Raw genomic sequence first — 15,765 nt, 5'->3', positions numbered from 1 at the left:
CTAGGCTCATCGATACAAAAAATATTACAAGTCTTCCTTTTATTAAAACATATATTACAATTCATAAATGTCATAAAACGACATATTATAATAAAATGACATAAATTCATAGTAATTCAGAATATCAAAAGTATAGTTAATTATGAAAGCAAATCGTTTAACACATACACAGAAAACAAAAGGTTAACTCATGTCACTTAGCGTCACCCATACTCTTAGTGACACGGTTAGAAACAAAATCAGAATATCGTATGAACACTCAGAACAGAAATCCAGTACTAGTCCAGAACATATATATCGCATAATATGATCAGAATCAGAATCAGAATAACTACTGACAATGAGCCAAAACATTCAAATTAGTTATTCATATTTAATGAGTTGTACGTAGCACTTTGCACTGTATGTAGCACTTCGCGGCGCTCTGGCCCTTGAGAGATGGCCCTATATAGTTTCAAGAGATGGCCCCCATACAATCATAAATAATTTAAATCGTACATGGGCACAAAACAATCATATCATATTCATAAATGTCCATAACAATAATTTAGGCTTGCAAAATATTTTATAGACAAAACCATAAAAGGTAATCACACGACAAAATAAATTACAATTTTTAAAGCATTTATAATATTTTGTTAAAAAAATAAAAAATAACATAATTTTTCATGACTTGAAAATATTTACATAAATTAATTTTTTATGAAAATCAATTAATCTTTTAAGTAGTATAAAAGCGCTTATAATAATATTTAAATAATTATATATATCCAGTACATTAGGAATGAACGTACTTACCTCGATAAAAAAATTGATCTAACATACCTCTAAACCTTTAAGAGCCTCAAACACCTTTGGTATCTTAAACAAATACAAGATATAATTATTAAGAACTTATATCTAAGAACCTGATTTTCTAATTCATACCCGTACAAGTCTAATTCTCAAAATTTTAACTCTTAATCTAAAAACTAGAATGACATACTATTCTACATTACTATTCTGGACATCCATGGGTATTTCATGTAAACTTTTCAAGAAGATCTAATACCAAAAACATTTTCAAAACTATTTGTTTCTTTACAAATTCAAAACTATTTCACAGTGCCTTAACTGAATAGAAGGGGTTCCGAGATTTTTATAAAATCATAAACTAGTCAGAAAATTATGAAATTAAAATGCGAATACTAGACACATATATCAATCACTATATAAAGTTTCAAAATTTTACGAATTCGTTTGGTACTACAAATAATTTTGTGAAGTTTGCCATTTTGCCGAAGTAGCAATTTTACAATGCAGCAGTGTTTGTTTTGAAAATACATATAAAATTGAAAACGAAGTCAAATTTGATGAAACAAAATTTATTCAATAAGCCCTGCATGTCTAGTTTTCAGAAAGATAAGGTTCTTCTTAAGAATCATTTATAAAATATATGTTTAGTTTCAAGATATTCATGTTGTTCAGAATTGTCTAGTGTGTTTATTGTATCAAGGATTGATTAACAAGATTCAACAATAAATGAAAACCCTAAACACAACTTAAACGCATCCTAAATCATGTGTAATGGTTTGTAACAATTTAAAATCACGCCAATTAAAACCTAAATAGAGTGATAGGAAAACTTGTGGAGAATAGGGAGAGTTAAACTTACTAATTGTTATGATTCTCTCCTAAGCAAGGGTTTAAATCCTAAGGGTATGAGTAAGAGACCAATGAGCAGCAGAGAAAATAGAAGAAAACATTGTAGACTAAGGGTTATAGAAGAGGGAAAAATATAAATTTATAGGAAGTTTTAAGAAACCCTATTAAATTTGGAAAAAGTAAGTTTTTTTCCAAAATTACCCCATGAATAATCCTTATTAATAAGGGCAATAATGCCATTTGTAATTTCTAATAAGGCATAATTTTCATAATTTTTGGCGTTATAAATTCTCCCATCCTTAAAAAAATTTGTCCTCGAAATTTGTTGTGAATTCTAGTTCAACTTATAAGCAATTCAGTCTCAAGTGGTACTTTTCAAATTACCACTAATCAGGGGGCAATTGAGAAAATATCATCTTAATCCCTCTCCATCTGGCCCTGAGTTAATCCTAAATAGCCTTATAAAATCATACCTCATATCCTACTAATGCACCACAAAAATTCAAGAGATGCAAGAAAACTATTATGCTAAAAAACTCTAGCCACGATACAACCAATTAGAAGGGATGGAGGAAAAGCACAACACCAATTAATCCAAAATCAAGGCTTTCTATGAAAAATAGGTAATGCATCTGAGGCTTCATTATTTGATTTCTTAATATCTTGGTCCATCATGGCAAAGACACATTGCTTTTTCCTTTGGTTCTTGGCAGAATCTATGTTACCACTGTGTTTCTTTGGCAATCTATAACCTTATGCCCAAACTGTCCACAGCCAAAACAAGCTCCTATATTTAAACAGCATGTGCCATAATGGTACTTGCCACAACGATTGCAAAATGGTACATTCTTTTGAATAGAACCACCATTAAAGTCTTTATGTTCATCTTCGCTACCACTCCATCATATTTTCCCGACTGGTTATTAAGTTAATTAGATCATGCAGCGTGAGATTGAATTACATCCCTTTCTACAAGAATGGCAGGATCTACCAAATTGGCTTAATTATTAAGCTTGAGGATGGTCAACCGCCCTTTGATGTTTGTACGTAACCCCTATAGGAATTTCATACACTTACTACCCTCATTAGCGACCAAAGTAGGAGCTAATCGAGAAAGGGTTGTAATTTGTTCCTCATACTCAGCAACAAACTTTGTTCCTTGAGTTAATTTTAGAAAGTTAGCCTCTATTTGATGTCGAACTTGTTCAAGAAAATACTTCTCTTGGAAAGCCTCCAGAAACAACTCCCAAGTGATAGCTCTCTTAACCCAACCCTTAAAAGACGGGCTTTGGCATCTCACCAGTGGTCTGCCTCACCCTGAAGGACAAATGAGACTAAAATCACCCTCTAATCATCGTTACAACCCATAGCCACAAATATCTTCTCCATCTATTTTAGCCATACCTCTGTGATCACAAGATCAACAGTTTCCTGAAAGGTAGGTGGTTCAAATTTCTTAAATTGTTTTGAGTTCACTATAGCTCCTTGATCTCTGGGGCCACCTTGCCTTTCAACTAGCATATTCCCATGTGGCCTAATCTTATCCCTAGCCATATCTTGTATCAATCTACTCTGTTGTTCCATCAACCTAATTATTGCGTGCTAATGAGATTACTTTCAATGGTCATCTCATGTAAGGTTGGGTTAGTGTCGTTATTGACAACGGAAGCATTTCTCGAGCTAGAGGCATTCCTAGCACCTTCCCTACGTGACATCTTTGACTAAACCATGACGAATAAGGATACAAATTAAAAAAAAAACAAATAGATGGAAAGTAGGTAATAAATAAAGGTTGTACCAACACACTAAGTAATAAATAAGTGGAGAAAATAGATAACCAAATTTAAAGGTTCTCAACAAGAGAAAATAAGTAATTCATGATATGTTCATACTAGGAATCCTCTATGAAAGTAGTTAGCACGTAGTCATAAGTCACTAAAAGGTCAAAAAGGGTTTAAATCAAATTTCTAGCTATATTACTCCCTGCCTTAAGGATCGACTCTCTCCAATAACCTTATGGTGAAAAATATCATTGATCTAATTGATTGTGCTTAAGAAAATCAACCTCAAACAAAGCCTACAGAATCCTAAACCTATGCTTTGATACCACAATTGTAACACCCCAAATCTAACACTAAACAATCTCTCCCAAAGACATAAATATAACCGAAGTCTCGAAACTCCCCAATTACAAGTTTATAAAATAAACAAACGTACAGGAAACATGAGTTTATCCTTCTTTTAGCCAACTAAAAAATGTAATTGAATCTCTAACTCCAAAGATAATCACACCTCTTAACAAGGTACTTAATATTAGAAAATCGTAGCGAGTCAACAATTCACAGTATATTGATCTAATTGTAACAGAACGTAAATACATATAAGTAAACAACAAATGAAAGTTAGTAAATAGGTTGCAGTAAATCAATGGAGTAGCAACAAAATAAACAATAGAAAAGAAAATGAAAAACAGAAAGTATAGAGAAAACCGATGCCTGTTAAACAACAGTCTCCTTAAAACAGATTTATCACCTACTATGTGCTTTTGGTTTGTTGGTATCTGTTTCCTAAGACACAACGGGAACAAATTATTCGTCAAGCACACACAAATAATTCTGGCGAACAACAACAGTGCAAAATCTCGATCAAAACAGAACATTAGAAGAGGAATTTTTTTTTCTTTCAAGTGCTCTGTGTGTTTGTTGTGTATAAAATAGAAGAGGAAGACTGCCTTTTATATACATGAGGGTATGTAACTATTTAATAAAAATTGAATATTTGATTATGTAACTAGTTAATAAAATTGAATATTTGATTCAATTTACTTCTGCAACAACCCATTGAATTAAAAAAAATTCAATTTTGTAACATCTCAATATTTATTCACAATGTAACAGCCCATTGAATTCAAAATATTCAATTCTATAACAACTTAAAATTTATTCACAAATCAAAACTGCTTTTGATTTTTAATTGTGAAAATTGCTGCAAAATTTAGAAGGAAATAAAAAAAACATGGCCATGCGGACCTGGGTGATTTTGGTCCAACATGCGCGTACGCAGGAAGCGCAGGTGCACATGAGTTCAACCAAATCGTGCTCGGATTTACACCCCCCCCCCCCACATGCATGCTTGGAGAAAGCCTTTATCCTTAAAATTCTTGCTCATGTATGAATAACACAAGTCATTTTGCTTATTTTTTTTCTAATGGGATAAGTTCTATTTCCTTTCAAATTTCCAACTTCAAGGGTGTACTTTGAAAGTCAATTTCTCATTTATCCAAGCATCATTTTGAGTATAAAAATATACTATTTTGAAGTGCTTATAGAGTAGAATGCATACCTCTCAAGATTTTTCACTTTCACTAAGTAGGTCCCACTCAAAATGTGCCCCAAACTTCCATACTAATATGCTATTTTTTCAAAAATCCCCCACATGAATGAAAATTGGCAATAAAATAGAAAAACACTAAATTTTCACATCAAAACCACTTTTGACCTTAATAATCGAGTTCACTAGATTGAAACCTTGCATAGGATAGGTAGGTCTCATTCTTTGAACATTCCTTTGTGATAGTATATTTATTTTACTGGTTGATCAGTGGATGGGACTTTGAATTGTTCTGCCATTTATGTAAAGGATGATATACTACACATAGGTATCTCTCTTAACACTGTTGAGTTCTCATGGTTATGTTTGTTTTGGCCTTAAACATCCACCTGGTGCTGCAAGTTTCTAAGAACTGAACCCTTATTAATTCCCTTTGAAGTGGCCCCACTTCTCTCTTACATAAGTGATATTTTAATTAAGAGTAACCCACATTACTCTGCTCGGATTTTCAATGCATAAGAATCATTAAGAGCATAACTCAACCTTTGCCCTATGGGCATCACTGTTTCATTATAGGAATGGTCAATGAGGTAACCTTCACAAGAGGATGACCCCCACAGTGATCCAACTTTAGTCTTTAACAATTAGGTTGTCCATTTGAATCTAGATCTTAGGATCTCTAGTCAACTAGGTTGGGTTTTCCTTCGTTATTGACTTATCATTCTATGGGTTTTAGTCTCATTCCCCTCGATGATTTTTCTACTAGCTCTCTATTTAATCCTTTGGTTAGTGGATCCACGATGTTATCCTTTGACCTCACATAGTCAATAGAAATAAATCAAGTAGAAATAAGTTGTCTAATAGTATTATGTCTACGATGTATGTGTCTAGACTTACCATTATACATGTTGCTTTATGCCCCACCAATAGCTGATTGACTTTTGCAATGAATACAAATTGTAAGCACAGGCTTTGGTCATTTTGGAATACCCTCTAAAAAATTTCATAGCCATTCTGCTTCTTCACCGCATTTATCTAACACAATGAATTCATATTCCATTATAGATCTGACGATTATTGTCTATTTAGAAGACCTCTATGATGCAGCTACACCTGCTAGTGTAAACACATAGCCACTAGTGGATTTTGAATCTTTTGCATCTGATATCCAGTTAGCATCACTATAACCTTTTAATACTTCTGAATACCTAGTATAGTGCAGTCCATAGTTACGAGTGTATCGAAAATAGATGAGTACTCTTACGATATCTTTTCAATGATCAGCTCATGGATTACTCGTATATCTGCTAAGTTTACTTATTGTATAGGCTAAGTCCGGTCTAGTATAGTTTGTCAAGTACATTAGGTTGCCTATCACTCTAGTGTATTCTATTGGAGAAATACCTTTTCTTCTATTTTTAGATAGATATAAACTTGTATTTAATGGAGTTTTTGACACAGAAGTATCATCTTTATTAAATTTTCTAAGAATTTTATCTACATAATGAGTTTGACCTAAAATAAGTCTATTAGAAGCCCGTGAGATTTTAATCCCCAAAATGACATTTGCAAGACCCATGTCTTTCATATCAAATTTAGACTTCAATATATTCTTGGTAGATTTAATCATGTCATTATCACTCCCAACAATGAGTTTGTCATCAATATATAAACATAAAATGACATATTCATTTTTTTTTCTTTAACATAAGCACGTTTGTCACATTTGTTGATCTTAAAGCCACTTGTAATCATTGTATAATCAAAATTTTCATGTCATTGTTTTGGTGCTTGTTTCAAGCCATATAACGACTTTGCCAATTTACAAACTTTCTTTTATTGTCGTGGAGCTATAAAACTTTCAGGCGACTCCATGTAGATTTCTTCATCTAAATCTCCATTTATAAAGCTGTCTTTACATTCATTTGATATATTTCGAGATTGCGCAAAGCTGCAATCACTATTATCATCCAAATGGAATATATTCTCATAATAGGAGAATAAGTATCACAATAATCAAGGCCTTCTCGCTGCCTATAACCTTTAATTTTAAGCCTAGCCTTGTACTTATTGATTGATCCATCGGCTTTCATTTTCCTTTTCAAAATCCATTTATACCCTAAAGGTTTACATCTTGGAGGGAGGTCTACTACATCCCAGGTAAAATGGATTCAACTTCACTGTTAATGGCTTCTTTCTACAAAGCGCCTTCAGGTGAAGTTACAGCTTCCTGGAAGCTTTGAGGTTCATTTTCTAGCAAAAACGTCAGAAAGTCTGGACCAAAAGACTTTTTTATTCTAGCTCTTTTGCTACGTCTGACCATAACTTCTTATTCTTCTTCTTGAGCTTCATCATTTCCTTCATTTTGATTGTCTTCAATGGTAGTTTCATAAAATTATCGTAGTTCTCTTAATTCAACTCTAAAATTACAAGGAAACACATGTTCAAAAAACAATGCATTTCTTAATTCTATTATTGTATTTTTGTGGACATATGAAACTTTAGACTTATGCACAAGAAATCAATAAACACTACTGTTATGTGCATAACTGATGAAAATGCAATTAATAGTTTTTTGGGAAAATATCCACCGTCTACCCATTTTTTACACCTTTTTCAAAAATACACAATTCCTTCATTTTTTGGCTGGAATCCACCTAAAATTACATTTTTTTTCACTTTTTCACTTCCGTTTGGAATCCGTTAAGAAAACTAACGGAAACTTAAAAAAATGACCATTTTACCCCCAAAACGAAAATTACAATTTCACCTTAAAAATTACAAAAAATAATTAGATTAAATCTAATTATTTTCCCCATCGGTCAATAAATAAATTAATTCCACAACCATCAAGTGCAGGTTTTTTTTTAAATATGTCTGTAATTAGAATGCTAAATTATAACAGTAGTATTAAAAATAGCCCAATCTCACAAATCATCAATTGAATTTAAGATAAGTAGAGTTTTATTATTAATTGAGTTATAATCTCTAGTAGTTAAGATTTTTTTGTACTTCATTAAAGTACCAATAATGATATTCATCATTAAATCTTATTATTTTTGGTATTTTTTAAGGTGAAATTGTAATTTTCGTTTTGGGGGTAAATTGGTCATTTTTTTAAGTTTCTGTTAGTTTTCTTAACGGATTCCAAACGGAAGTGGAAAAGTGAAAAAAAATGTAACTTTAGGTGGATTCCAGCCAAAAAATGAAGGAATTGTATATTTTTGAAAAAGGTGTAAAAAATATGTGGACGGTGGATATTTTCCCTAGTTTTTTTTCCTATTTGTACATTCTTATGTGAAGGAACCATTACTTTAGCAAGACACCCCCACACTCGTAAGAATTTGTAAGATGGTACTCTACCTTTTCACAACTCATATGGGGTTTCATCTTCTTGCTTTCAGGGTATCTTATTTAACAAATAATTAGCTGACAAGACAACTTCTCCCCATATATTCTGAGGTCACCTAGAATTTATCAGCACTGCATTCCCATTAGATTGAGATGAATAAGGAGCCGTGACTTGATGTATGATTCCACTTTGTTCACATAATGTCCCAAATAAAACAACATACTCACCGCTACGGTCACTCCTTAATTCTTTGATTTTCCTATTAAGTTGATTTTCAACTTCATTTTTATAGATAACAAATTTTTCTAAAGTTTCATCTTTACTTTTCAACAAGTATACATAACAATATTTTGTGTAGTCGTCAATAAATGTAATAAAATATTTATTACCACCTCTTGTTTGAATAATTTAAAATCACATATATCACTATGTATTAAATTAAGTGGTTTAGTGTTTCTTTTAATTGTTTGAAAAGATTACCTTGTTAGTTTTGCCTCAACACAAGTTTCACACTTATGTTTTAAATCAATTTGGAAATTGAGATTATGCTTCATTTTAATTAATTTATGCAAAGAATTAAAATGAACATGTCCTAATCTACCATGCCAAAGATTAGAAGACTCAAGCAAATAAATAGAAAAATTGGCTTTATTATCAATTTTTGGTTTCACAATCGTTACATTAAACTTAAATAGCCCATTATTGACATAACCCTTTCTCATATACATTCCATTCTTACACAAAAATACCCTATTTGACTCAAACACCATCCGGAAGCCATGTTTGTTCAACAACGATCTAGACAACAAGTTCTTCTGAATCTCCAGCATATAGAGCACATTATTAAGAGTTAGCTCTTTCCCAAAAGTCATCTTTAAAATCACCGCCCCTTAACCCTCGATCTCAAATGTAGTTGAATTCCCCATAAACAACTTCTCTCTGTTGCTAATAGTTTCAAATTAAATAAACAACACTTTGTCTGAGCAAACATGTTTGGCTGCTCCCGTGTCAATCCACCATTCTTTCGGATTAAAGCCGACCAGATTCACTTTAGAAACCACTGCTGAGAGGTTAATGTCTAAAACATTTTGAATGATGTTTTCTACTACATTTTCCTCTCGTTTCTTCTTATGCAATCTGCAATCTGAAGGCTTGTGACCCATCTTGTCACAATTGAAGCACTTTCCTTGAAATTTTGTTTGCTTCTTAGAGACTTCTCATTTCGGACTTAGCTTTTATTTTTCTTGGTTTAATGTCCATGTTCAATAAATGTTCAACAACATTTGCCTTAGCCACAGAAACAACCCTCTTTCTTTCTACAATTCTTTTGTCTTCCTCAATTTGAACTTTAACAACCAGCTCTTCAATGTTCGTCTCCTTGCGTTTGTGCTTTAAATAACTCTTGAAATCTTTCCAAGCAAGAGGCAACTTTTCAATAATAGCAGCCACTTGAAAAGTTTCACTCAGCATCATCCTTTCAGTAAGGATTTCTGATAATATGATTTGAAACTCTTGTACTTAATCTTATATTTTTTATTTAAGGACTTCTTATATTTTTTGTCTAAGAACTCCCATAGCTCCTTGGTTGTTCTTTTTCCAATGTATACATTATACAAGGTATCACCGAGTTCATTCATGACATAATTCTTACACAAGAATCCGAATGATGCCATGCATCAATCGCACTGACAATTTGAAAATTAGTTTCACCCTATTTGGGTTTAAGAGAATCCTCCGTCAAGAACCTTGCAAGGTTTAATGTGGTTAGATAAAAGAATATTTTTTACTGCCAATGTTTAAAATTTTGTCCAGTGAATTTTTCTAGTCTTTCTACATGATTCAAAGGAATAGCCACAGAGGCTGGTTCTTTCACAACAAAGGGCCTAGCAGTAGATGTTAAAACAGGGGCAGTCTCAGTCATAGTTGGTACTGCATTAGTGCTTTCAATTGCCATCTCAACTTAAAATCTGTTTTAAGATTATTAGAAAATTATAGTAAGTCAACAATTGAAAGTTTATTAATCTAATTGTAACAGAACGTAAATACATATAAGTAAATAACAAGTAAAAGTTAGTAAATAGGCTGCAGTAAAGAGATAGAGCAGCAACAAAATAAATAATAGAAAAGAAAATGAAAAATGGAAAGTATAGAGAAAACTGAGGCCTGTTAAACAACAGTCTCCTTAAAACAGATTTACCACTTATTATGGTACTTTTGGTTTGTTGGTATCTGTTTCCGAAGGCACAACGGGAATAAATTAATATTCAAGCACACACAAATAATTCTGGCGAACAACAACAGTGCAAAATCTTGATCAAAACATAACGTTAGAGGAATGCTTTTTCTTTCAAGTGCTTTGTATGTTTGTTGTGTATAAAACATAAGAGAAATATTGCCTTTTATATACATGAGGGTATGTAACTATTGAATAAAAATTATAGTTAATTTGCTTTTGTAGCAGCCCATTGAATTCAAAACATTCAATTCTGTAGCAAATTAAGGTTTATTCACAATGTAACAGCCCATTGAATTCAAAATATTAAATTTTATAACAGCTCAAAATTTATTCACAAATCAAAACTGATTTTGATTTTTAATTATGAAAATGGTTACAAAATTTAAAAGGAAAGGAAATAAAAAATGTGGCCATGCTGGCCTGGGTGATTTTGGGCCGGCATTCATATATGCAGGACGCGCGGGTGCACACGAATTCAACTAAACCAGGCTTGGATTTACACGCTCCTTGCGCACGCGTGCATGAAGAGATCCTTTATCCCTAAAACTCTTACTCATGTATGAATAAGTATCTATATATAAACACTAATCCTTTTGCTTATTTTTCCCTTGTGGGATAAGTTCCATTTCCTTTCAAAATTCCAACGTCAAGGGTGCACGTTGAGAGTCAATTTCTCATTCATCCAAGCATCATTTTAAGTATACAAATATACTATTTCGAAGTGTTCACGGAGTAGAATCCAAACCTCTCAAGATTTTCTACTTTTGCTAAGTGCGTGCCACTCAAAATGTGTCCTCAAAATAGCATACTAATATGCTTTTTTTTTCAACACTTAATCTGAAAAAAGTAATGACGAGGGGTGAGCTGTTAACTTGGTAAGTAAAATCATTCTCAACACACTAGGCTTATCAATACCAAAAATATTGCAAGCCTTCTTTTTATTAAAACATATATTATAATTCATAAATTTCATAAAGCGACATATTACAATAAGATGACATAAATTCATAGCAATTCAGAATATCAAAAGCATAGTTAATTATGAAAGGAAATCGTATAACACATACACAAAACAAAATGTTAGCTCATGTCACATAGTGTCACATATACTCCCTGTGACCCGGCCAGAAATAGAATCAAAATTCAAATCAGAATATCGTGTGCACACTCAGAACATAAACCCAATACTGGTCCAGGACATATATATTGTATAATACGATCAGAATTAGAATTAGAATAACTACAGACAATGAGTCAAAACATTCAAATTAGTTTTTCATATGTAATGATTTGTACGTGGCACTTTGTACTGTATGTGACACTTTACACTGTATGTGACAATTTGTGGCACTCTGTCCCTCAAGAGGTGGCCCCCATACTATCATAAATAATTTAAATCATACATGGGCACAAAACATTCGTATCAGATTCATAAATGACAATAAACATAATCTAGGCTTGCATAATATTTTATTGACAAAATCATAAAAGGTAATCATGTAATAAAATAAATTACATGTTTGAAAGCATTTATAATATTTAAAAATAAAATAAAAAATAACATAATTTTTCAGGCCTGAAAACATTTACATAACTAATTTTGTTATGAAAATCAATTAATCTTTTTAGTAGTATAAAAACACTTATACTTATAATAATATTAAAATAATTATACATATCCAGTACATTAGGAATGAAGTTACTTACCTTGACGAAAAAATTGATCTAACACACCTCTAAGCCTCTAAAAGCCTCAAACACCTCCAGCATCTTAAACAAATACAAGATATAACTATTAAGAACTTATTCTAAGAACCTAATTTTCTAATTTATACCCGTACAAGTCTTATTCTTAGAATTTTAACTCTTAATCTAACAATCAGAACGGCATACTATTCTGAACATCCATGGGTATCTCATGTAAAATTTCAAGAAGATTTGATAACAAAAACATTTTCAAAACACTTGTTTCTTGACAAATTCGAAACTGTTTCACAATGTCTTAACTGAACAGAACGAGTGCCAAGATTTTTATAAAATCAGAAACTAATAAAAAAATTATGGAATTAAAACTGCGAATACTAGACACATATATCAATCTCTATTTAAAATTTCAGAATTTTTAGAATTCATTTGGTACTACAAATAATTTTGTGAATTTTGTCATTATACTGAAGTCGCAGTTTTACAATGCAGCAGTGTCTGTTTTGAAAATAAAAATAAAATTAAAAACAAAAATTCAGAATCGTTCATAAAATATATGTTTAATTTCGAGATATTCATGCTGTTTAGAATTGTCCAGTGTGTTTATTGTATGAAGGATTGATTAACAAGATTCAACAATAAATCAAAACCCCAAACACAACTTAAACGCATCCTAAATTATGTGTAGTGGTCTATAACAATCTAAAATCATGCCAATTAAAACCTAAATAGAGTGATAGGAAAACTTGTGGAGAATAGGGAGAGGAAAACTTACCAATTGTTATGATTCTTTCCTTAGCAAGAGTTTGAATCCTAGGATATGAGAAAGAGAGCAATGAGCAGCAGAGAAAATAGAAGAAAACATTGTGCACTTAGGGTTATAGAAGAGGGAAAAGTATAAATTTATAGGAGTTTTATGAAATCCTATTAAATTTGGAAAAAATAAGTATTTTCTAAAATTATCTCATGAATAATCCTTATTAATAAGGACAATAATGCCATTTGCAATTCCTAATAAAGCAAAATTTCCATAATTTAAAATCATGGAAATTTGGCTTTACAAACCCCCTCAGTTGTTCTAATTGCCCTGGAACGATAGCACCTTGTTGATCCTGATTTACAGTAGCGGAGACTCGCTCTTTCAAGCTCCTAATCGCTCTTGCTGATCTTGTATTATATTACGGAGCCCATCCACTTCCACTTGTTGATTTTGAACCAATTCGTGTAACGCCTCCATCTCTACAAGCAACGCTCCTGTCTACGCATGTGATGTTGTTGTGCGGTGTTGAGTGTTAGAAAATGCATATTTATAAAGGAGAAAACCGTCATTTTACATTTTAAGTCTTACTAACAACCCTTACTTTTATATATTTAACCTTCTTGTGATTTAATTACATGTGTTTTATTTTAATTAAGTATTTTATGTATTTTAGGGGCATTATAGTCATTTCACAATAAAGGAGAGATCAGACGGCAAAACGGACATCACTTTTGAACTCAGGACGGTCGAAAACCTTAGGAGGAGCATAAAAGGAAAAATGGTACTATTCACGTGTACAGTACTGTATACGTTACTGTTCACGACACTGTTCACATAGACGGATGATGACGTGGCATTGACCGATGATGTGGCATTGACTGATGAGGTGTCACGATCCTGTTGGACTAAAATTCTTATGTACTGTTGATGGTGACGTGGCAGCATATCAGTGGACGAAAAATCTCGCGTACGGTGCATGCATCACACAGGATTATTTTCAACCAAACCGCGTTACTGTTCATCCGGGTCAAACCGCGTTACTGTTCAAAGTCGGGTCAAACCGTGTTACTGTTCATCCGCGTGGTCAAACCGTGGACTGTTGACTGATGACGTGGCGCAATCCTGAGCGTCCAAACTGTTTTTAATCCGATGGCCATGATTTACTCCATGTATCTATAAAAAGGGGGCCTCCCCCCCCTAATTTGAGATCTCTGAATCCATTTTTGGGATCCATTTTCTGTAATTCCCTCTCCATCTTGTATTTTCTTCGTATTTTAATAAATTCCCATTTTGCCCCTAGTTCAACTATGAGTGGCTAATTTTCTTTCAAGCTTGGGTTGAAGGTGAAGTCTCAACATGTGTCATGGGCTTAATTTGGTAAATTTATTTTCTCTTCCCCTCTAATTTTTGTGGATGTTTTGACTTCTCGTCGACAAATAATAATAGTCTTGTCTAGATACCGCCTTGGTTACACCGGCTCTCTAGTATAAGGTTATTATTATTTGGCACGATAAGCCCTTAGCACCATATTGATTAGAGCGTGGTTCATGAGGTGTGGATTCCCCCCTCATGATTTAATTGGCATTAATACAGATTATTTAGCCCATGATGCATGTTGATACGGATCCAGATACCCAAGTACGTCAATTTAATAGATTTTCTCTTCAATTTATTCTCACCATTTCAATACCAATTTTAGAATTTATTCTCGCCATTTTAATTTAAGTCTTAGCATATTCCAAATCGTTTCCACCATAAATCCAACCACTCATTTACAAAATTAATTCTACATATAATTAAAATCCACTTCCTCGTGGGATCGACACTCGTCACCATTAGTCTATACTACAATAGATTCGTGCGCTTGCGAGTACATTAAAATTTGCACAACAAGTTTTTGGCGCCGTTGCCGGGGAGGTAAGTAATTTTAATTCATAGAATTAATTTTTGTGAATAATTTCTTTTATTTGTTTTCTTGTATTTTTTTTAATTAAAAAAAAAGAGAAAAAAAAGTGAATCTACATATAAAGGTTAGTATTTCTTTTTTTTCTTTTCTCTTCTTTAAAATTCTGTAATTTAATTTTCAATTTATTTTTCTTTATCTTATTAATTTATTTTTATTTAATTTATTTCACGTATTTATTTTTGTGTATTTTTATAGAAAGGTTTTAATAGCGCAATAAGGTTAGTATCGTAATTTCCCCCTCTTATTTATTTTTATTTGTTTTGTTCCCATCTTTATTTTCATTTTATTTGTTTTGCATGCATGGTCGTAGGTCATTATTACCTAATCTTGAACCTATAGACCTTGAATTAGAAAAAACACTTCGCACACACAAACAAATTAAAAATAAAATGGATTTACAAGCACCACAGGAGAGGCCATTTAAGGACTACTTCAGTCCCTTAGCTAATTTGAGCACATCATGCATAAGATACCCAAATGTAGCTGCTAGGAGTTTTGAATTAAAACCTAGTGTGCTAAATTGTCTCCCCACATTTTATGGCCTAGAAAATGAGGACCCATATAATCATTTGAATGATTTTCATGCCATTTGTCAAACATTTAAATATGAGAATTTTTCAGATGATGATGTTAAACTTAGACTATTCTCATTTTCTTTAAAAGATAGAGCTCGTTCATGGTTAAATACTTTACCTGCTAATAGCATTTCATCATGGGAACAAATGGTAACGAAATTTTTGAATAAATATTTCCCAGTGCATAAAACCAACGCT

The sequence above is a fragment of the Citrus sinensis genome, chromosome 3 (genome assembly GCF_022201045.2).
Source record: "Citrus sinensis cultivar Valencia sweet orange chromosome 3, DVS_A1.0, whole genome shotgun sequence".
NCBI classification, from domain to species: Eukaryota; Viridiplantae; Streptophyta; class Magnoliopsida; order Sapindales; family Rutaceae; genus Citrus; species Citrus sinensis.
This window is presented reverse-complemented; position numbering follows the sequence as displayed.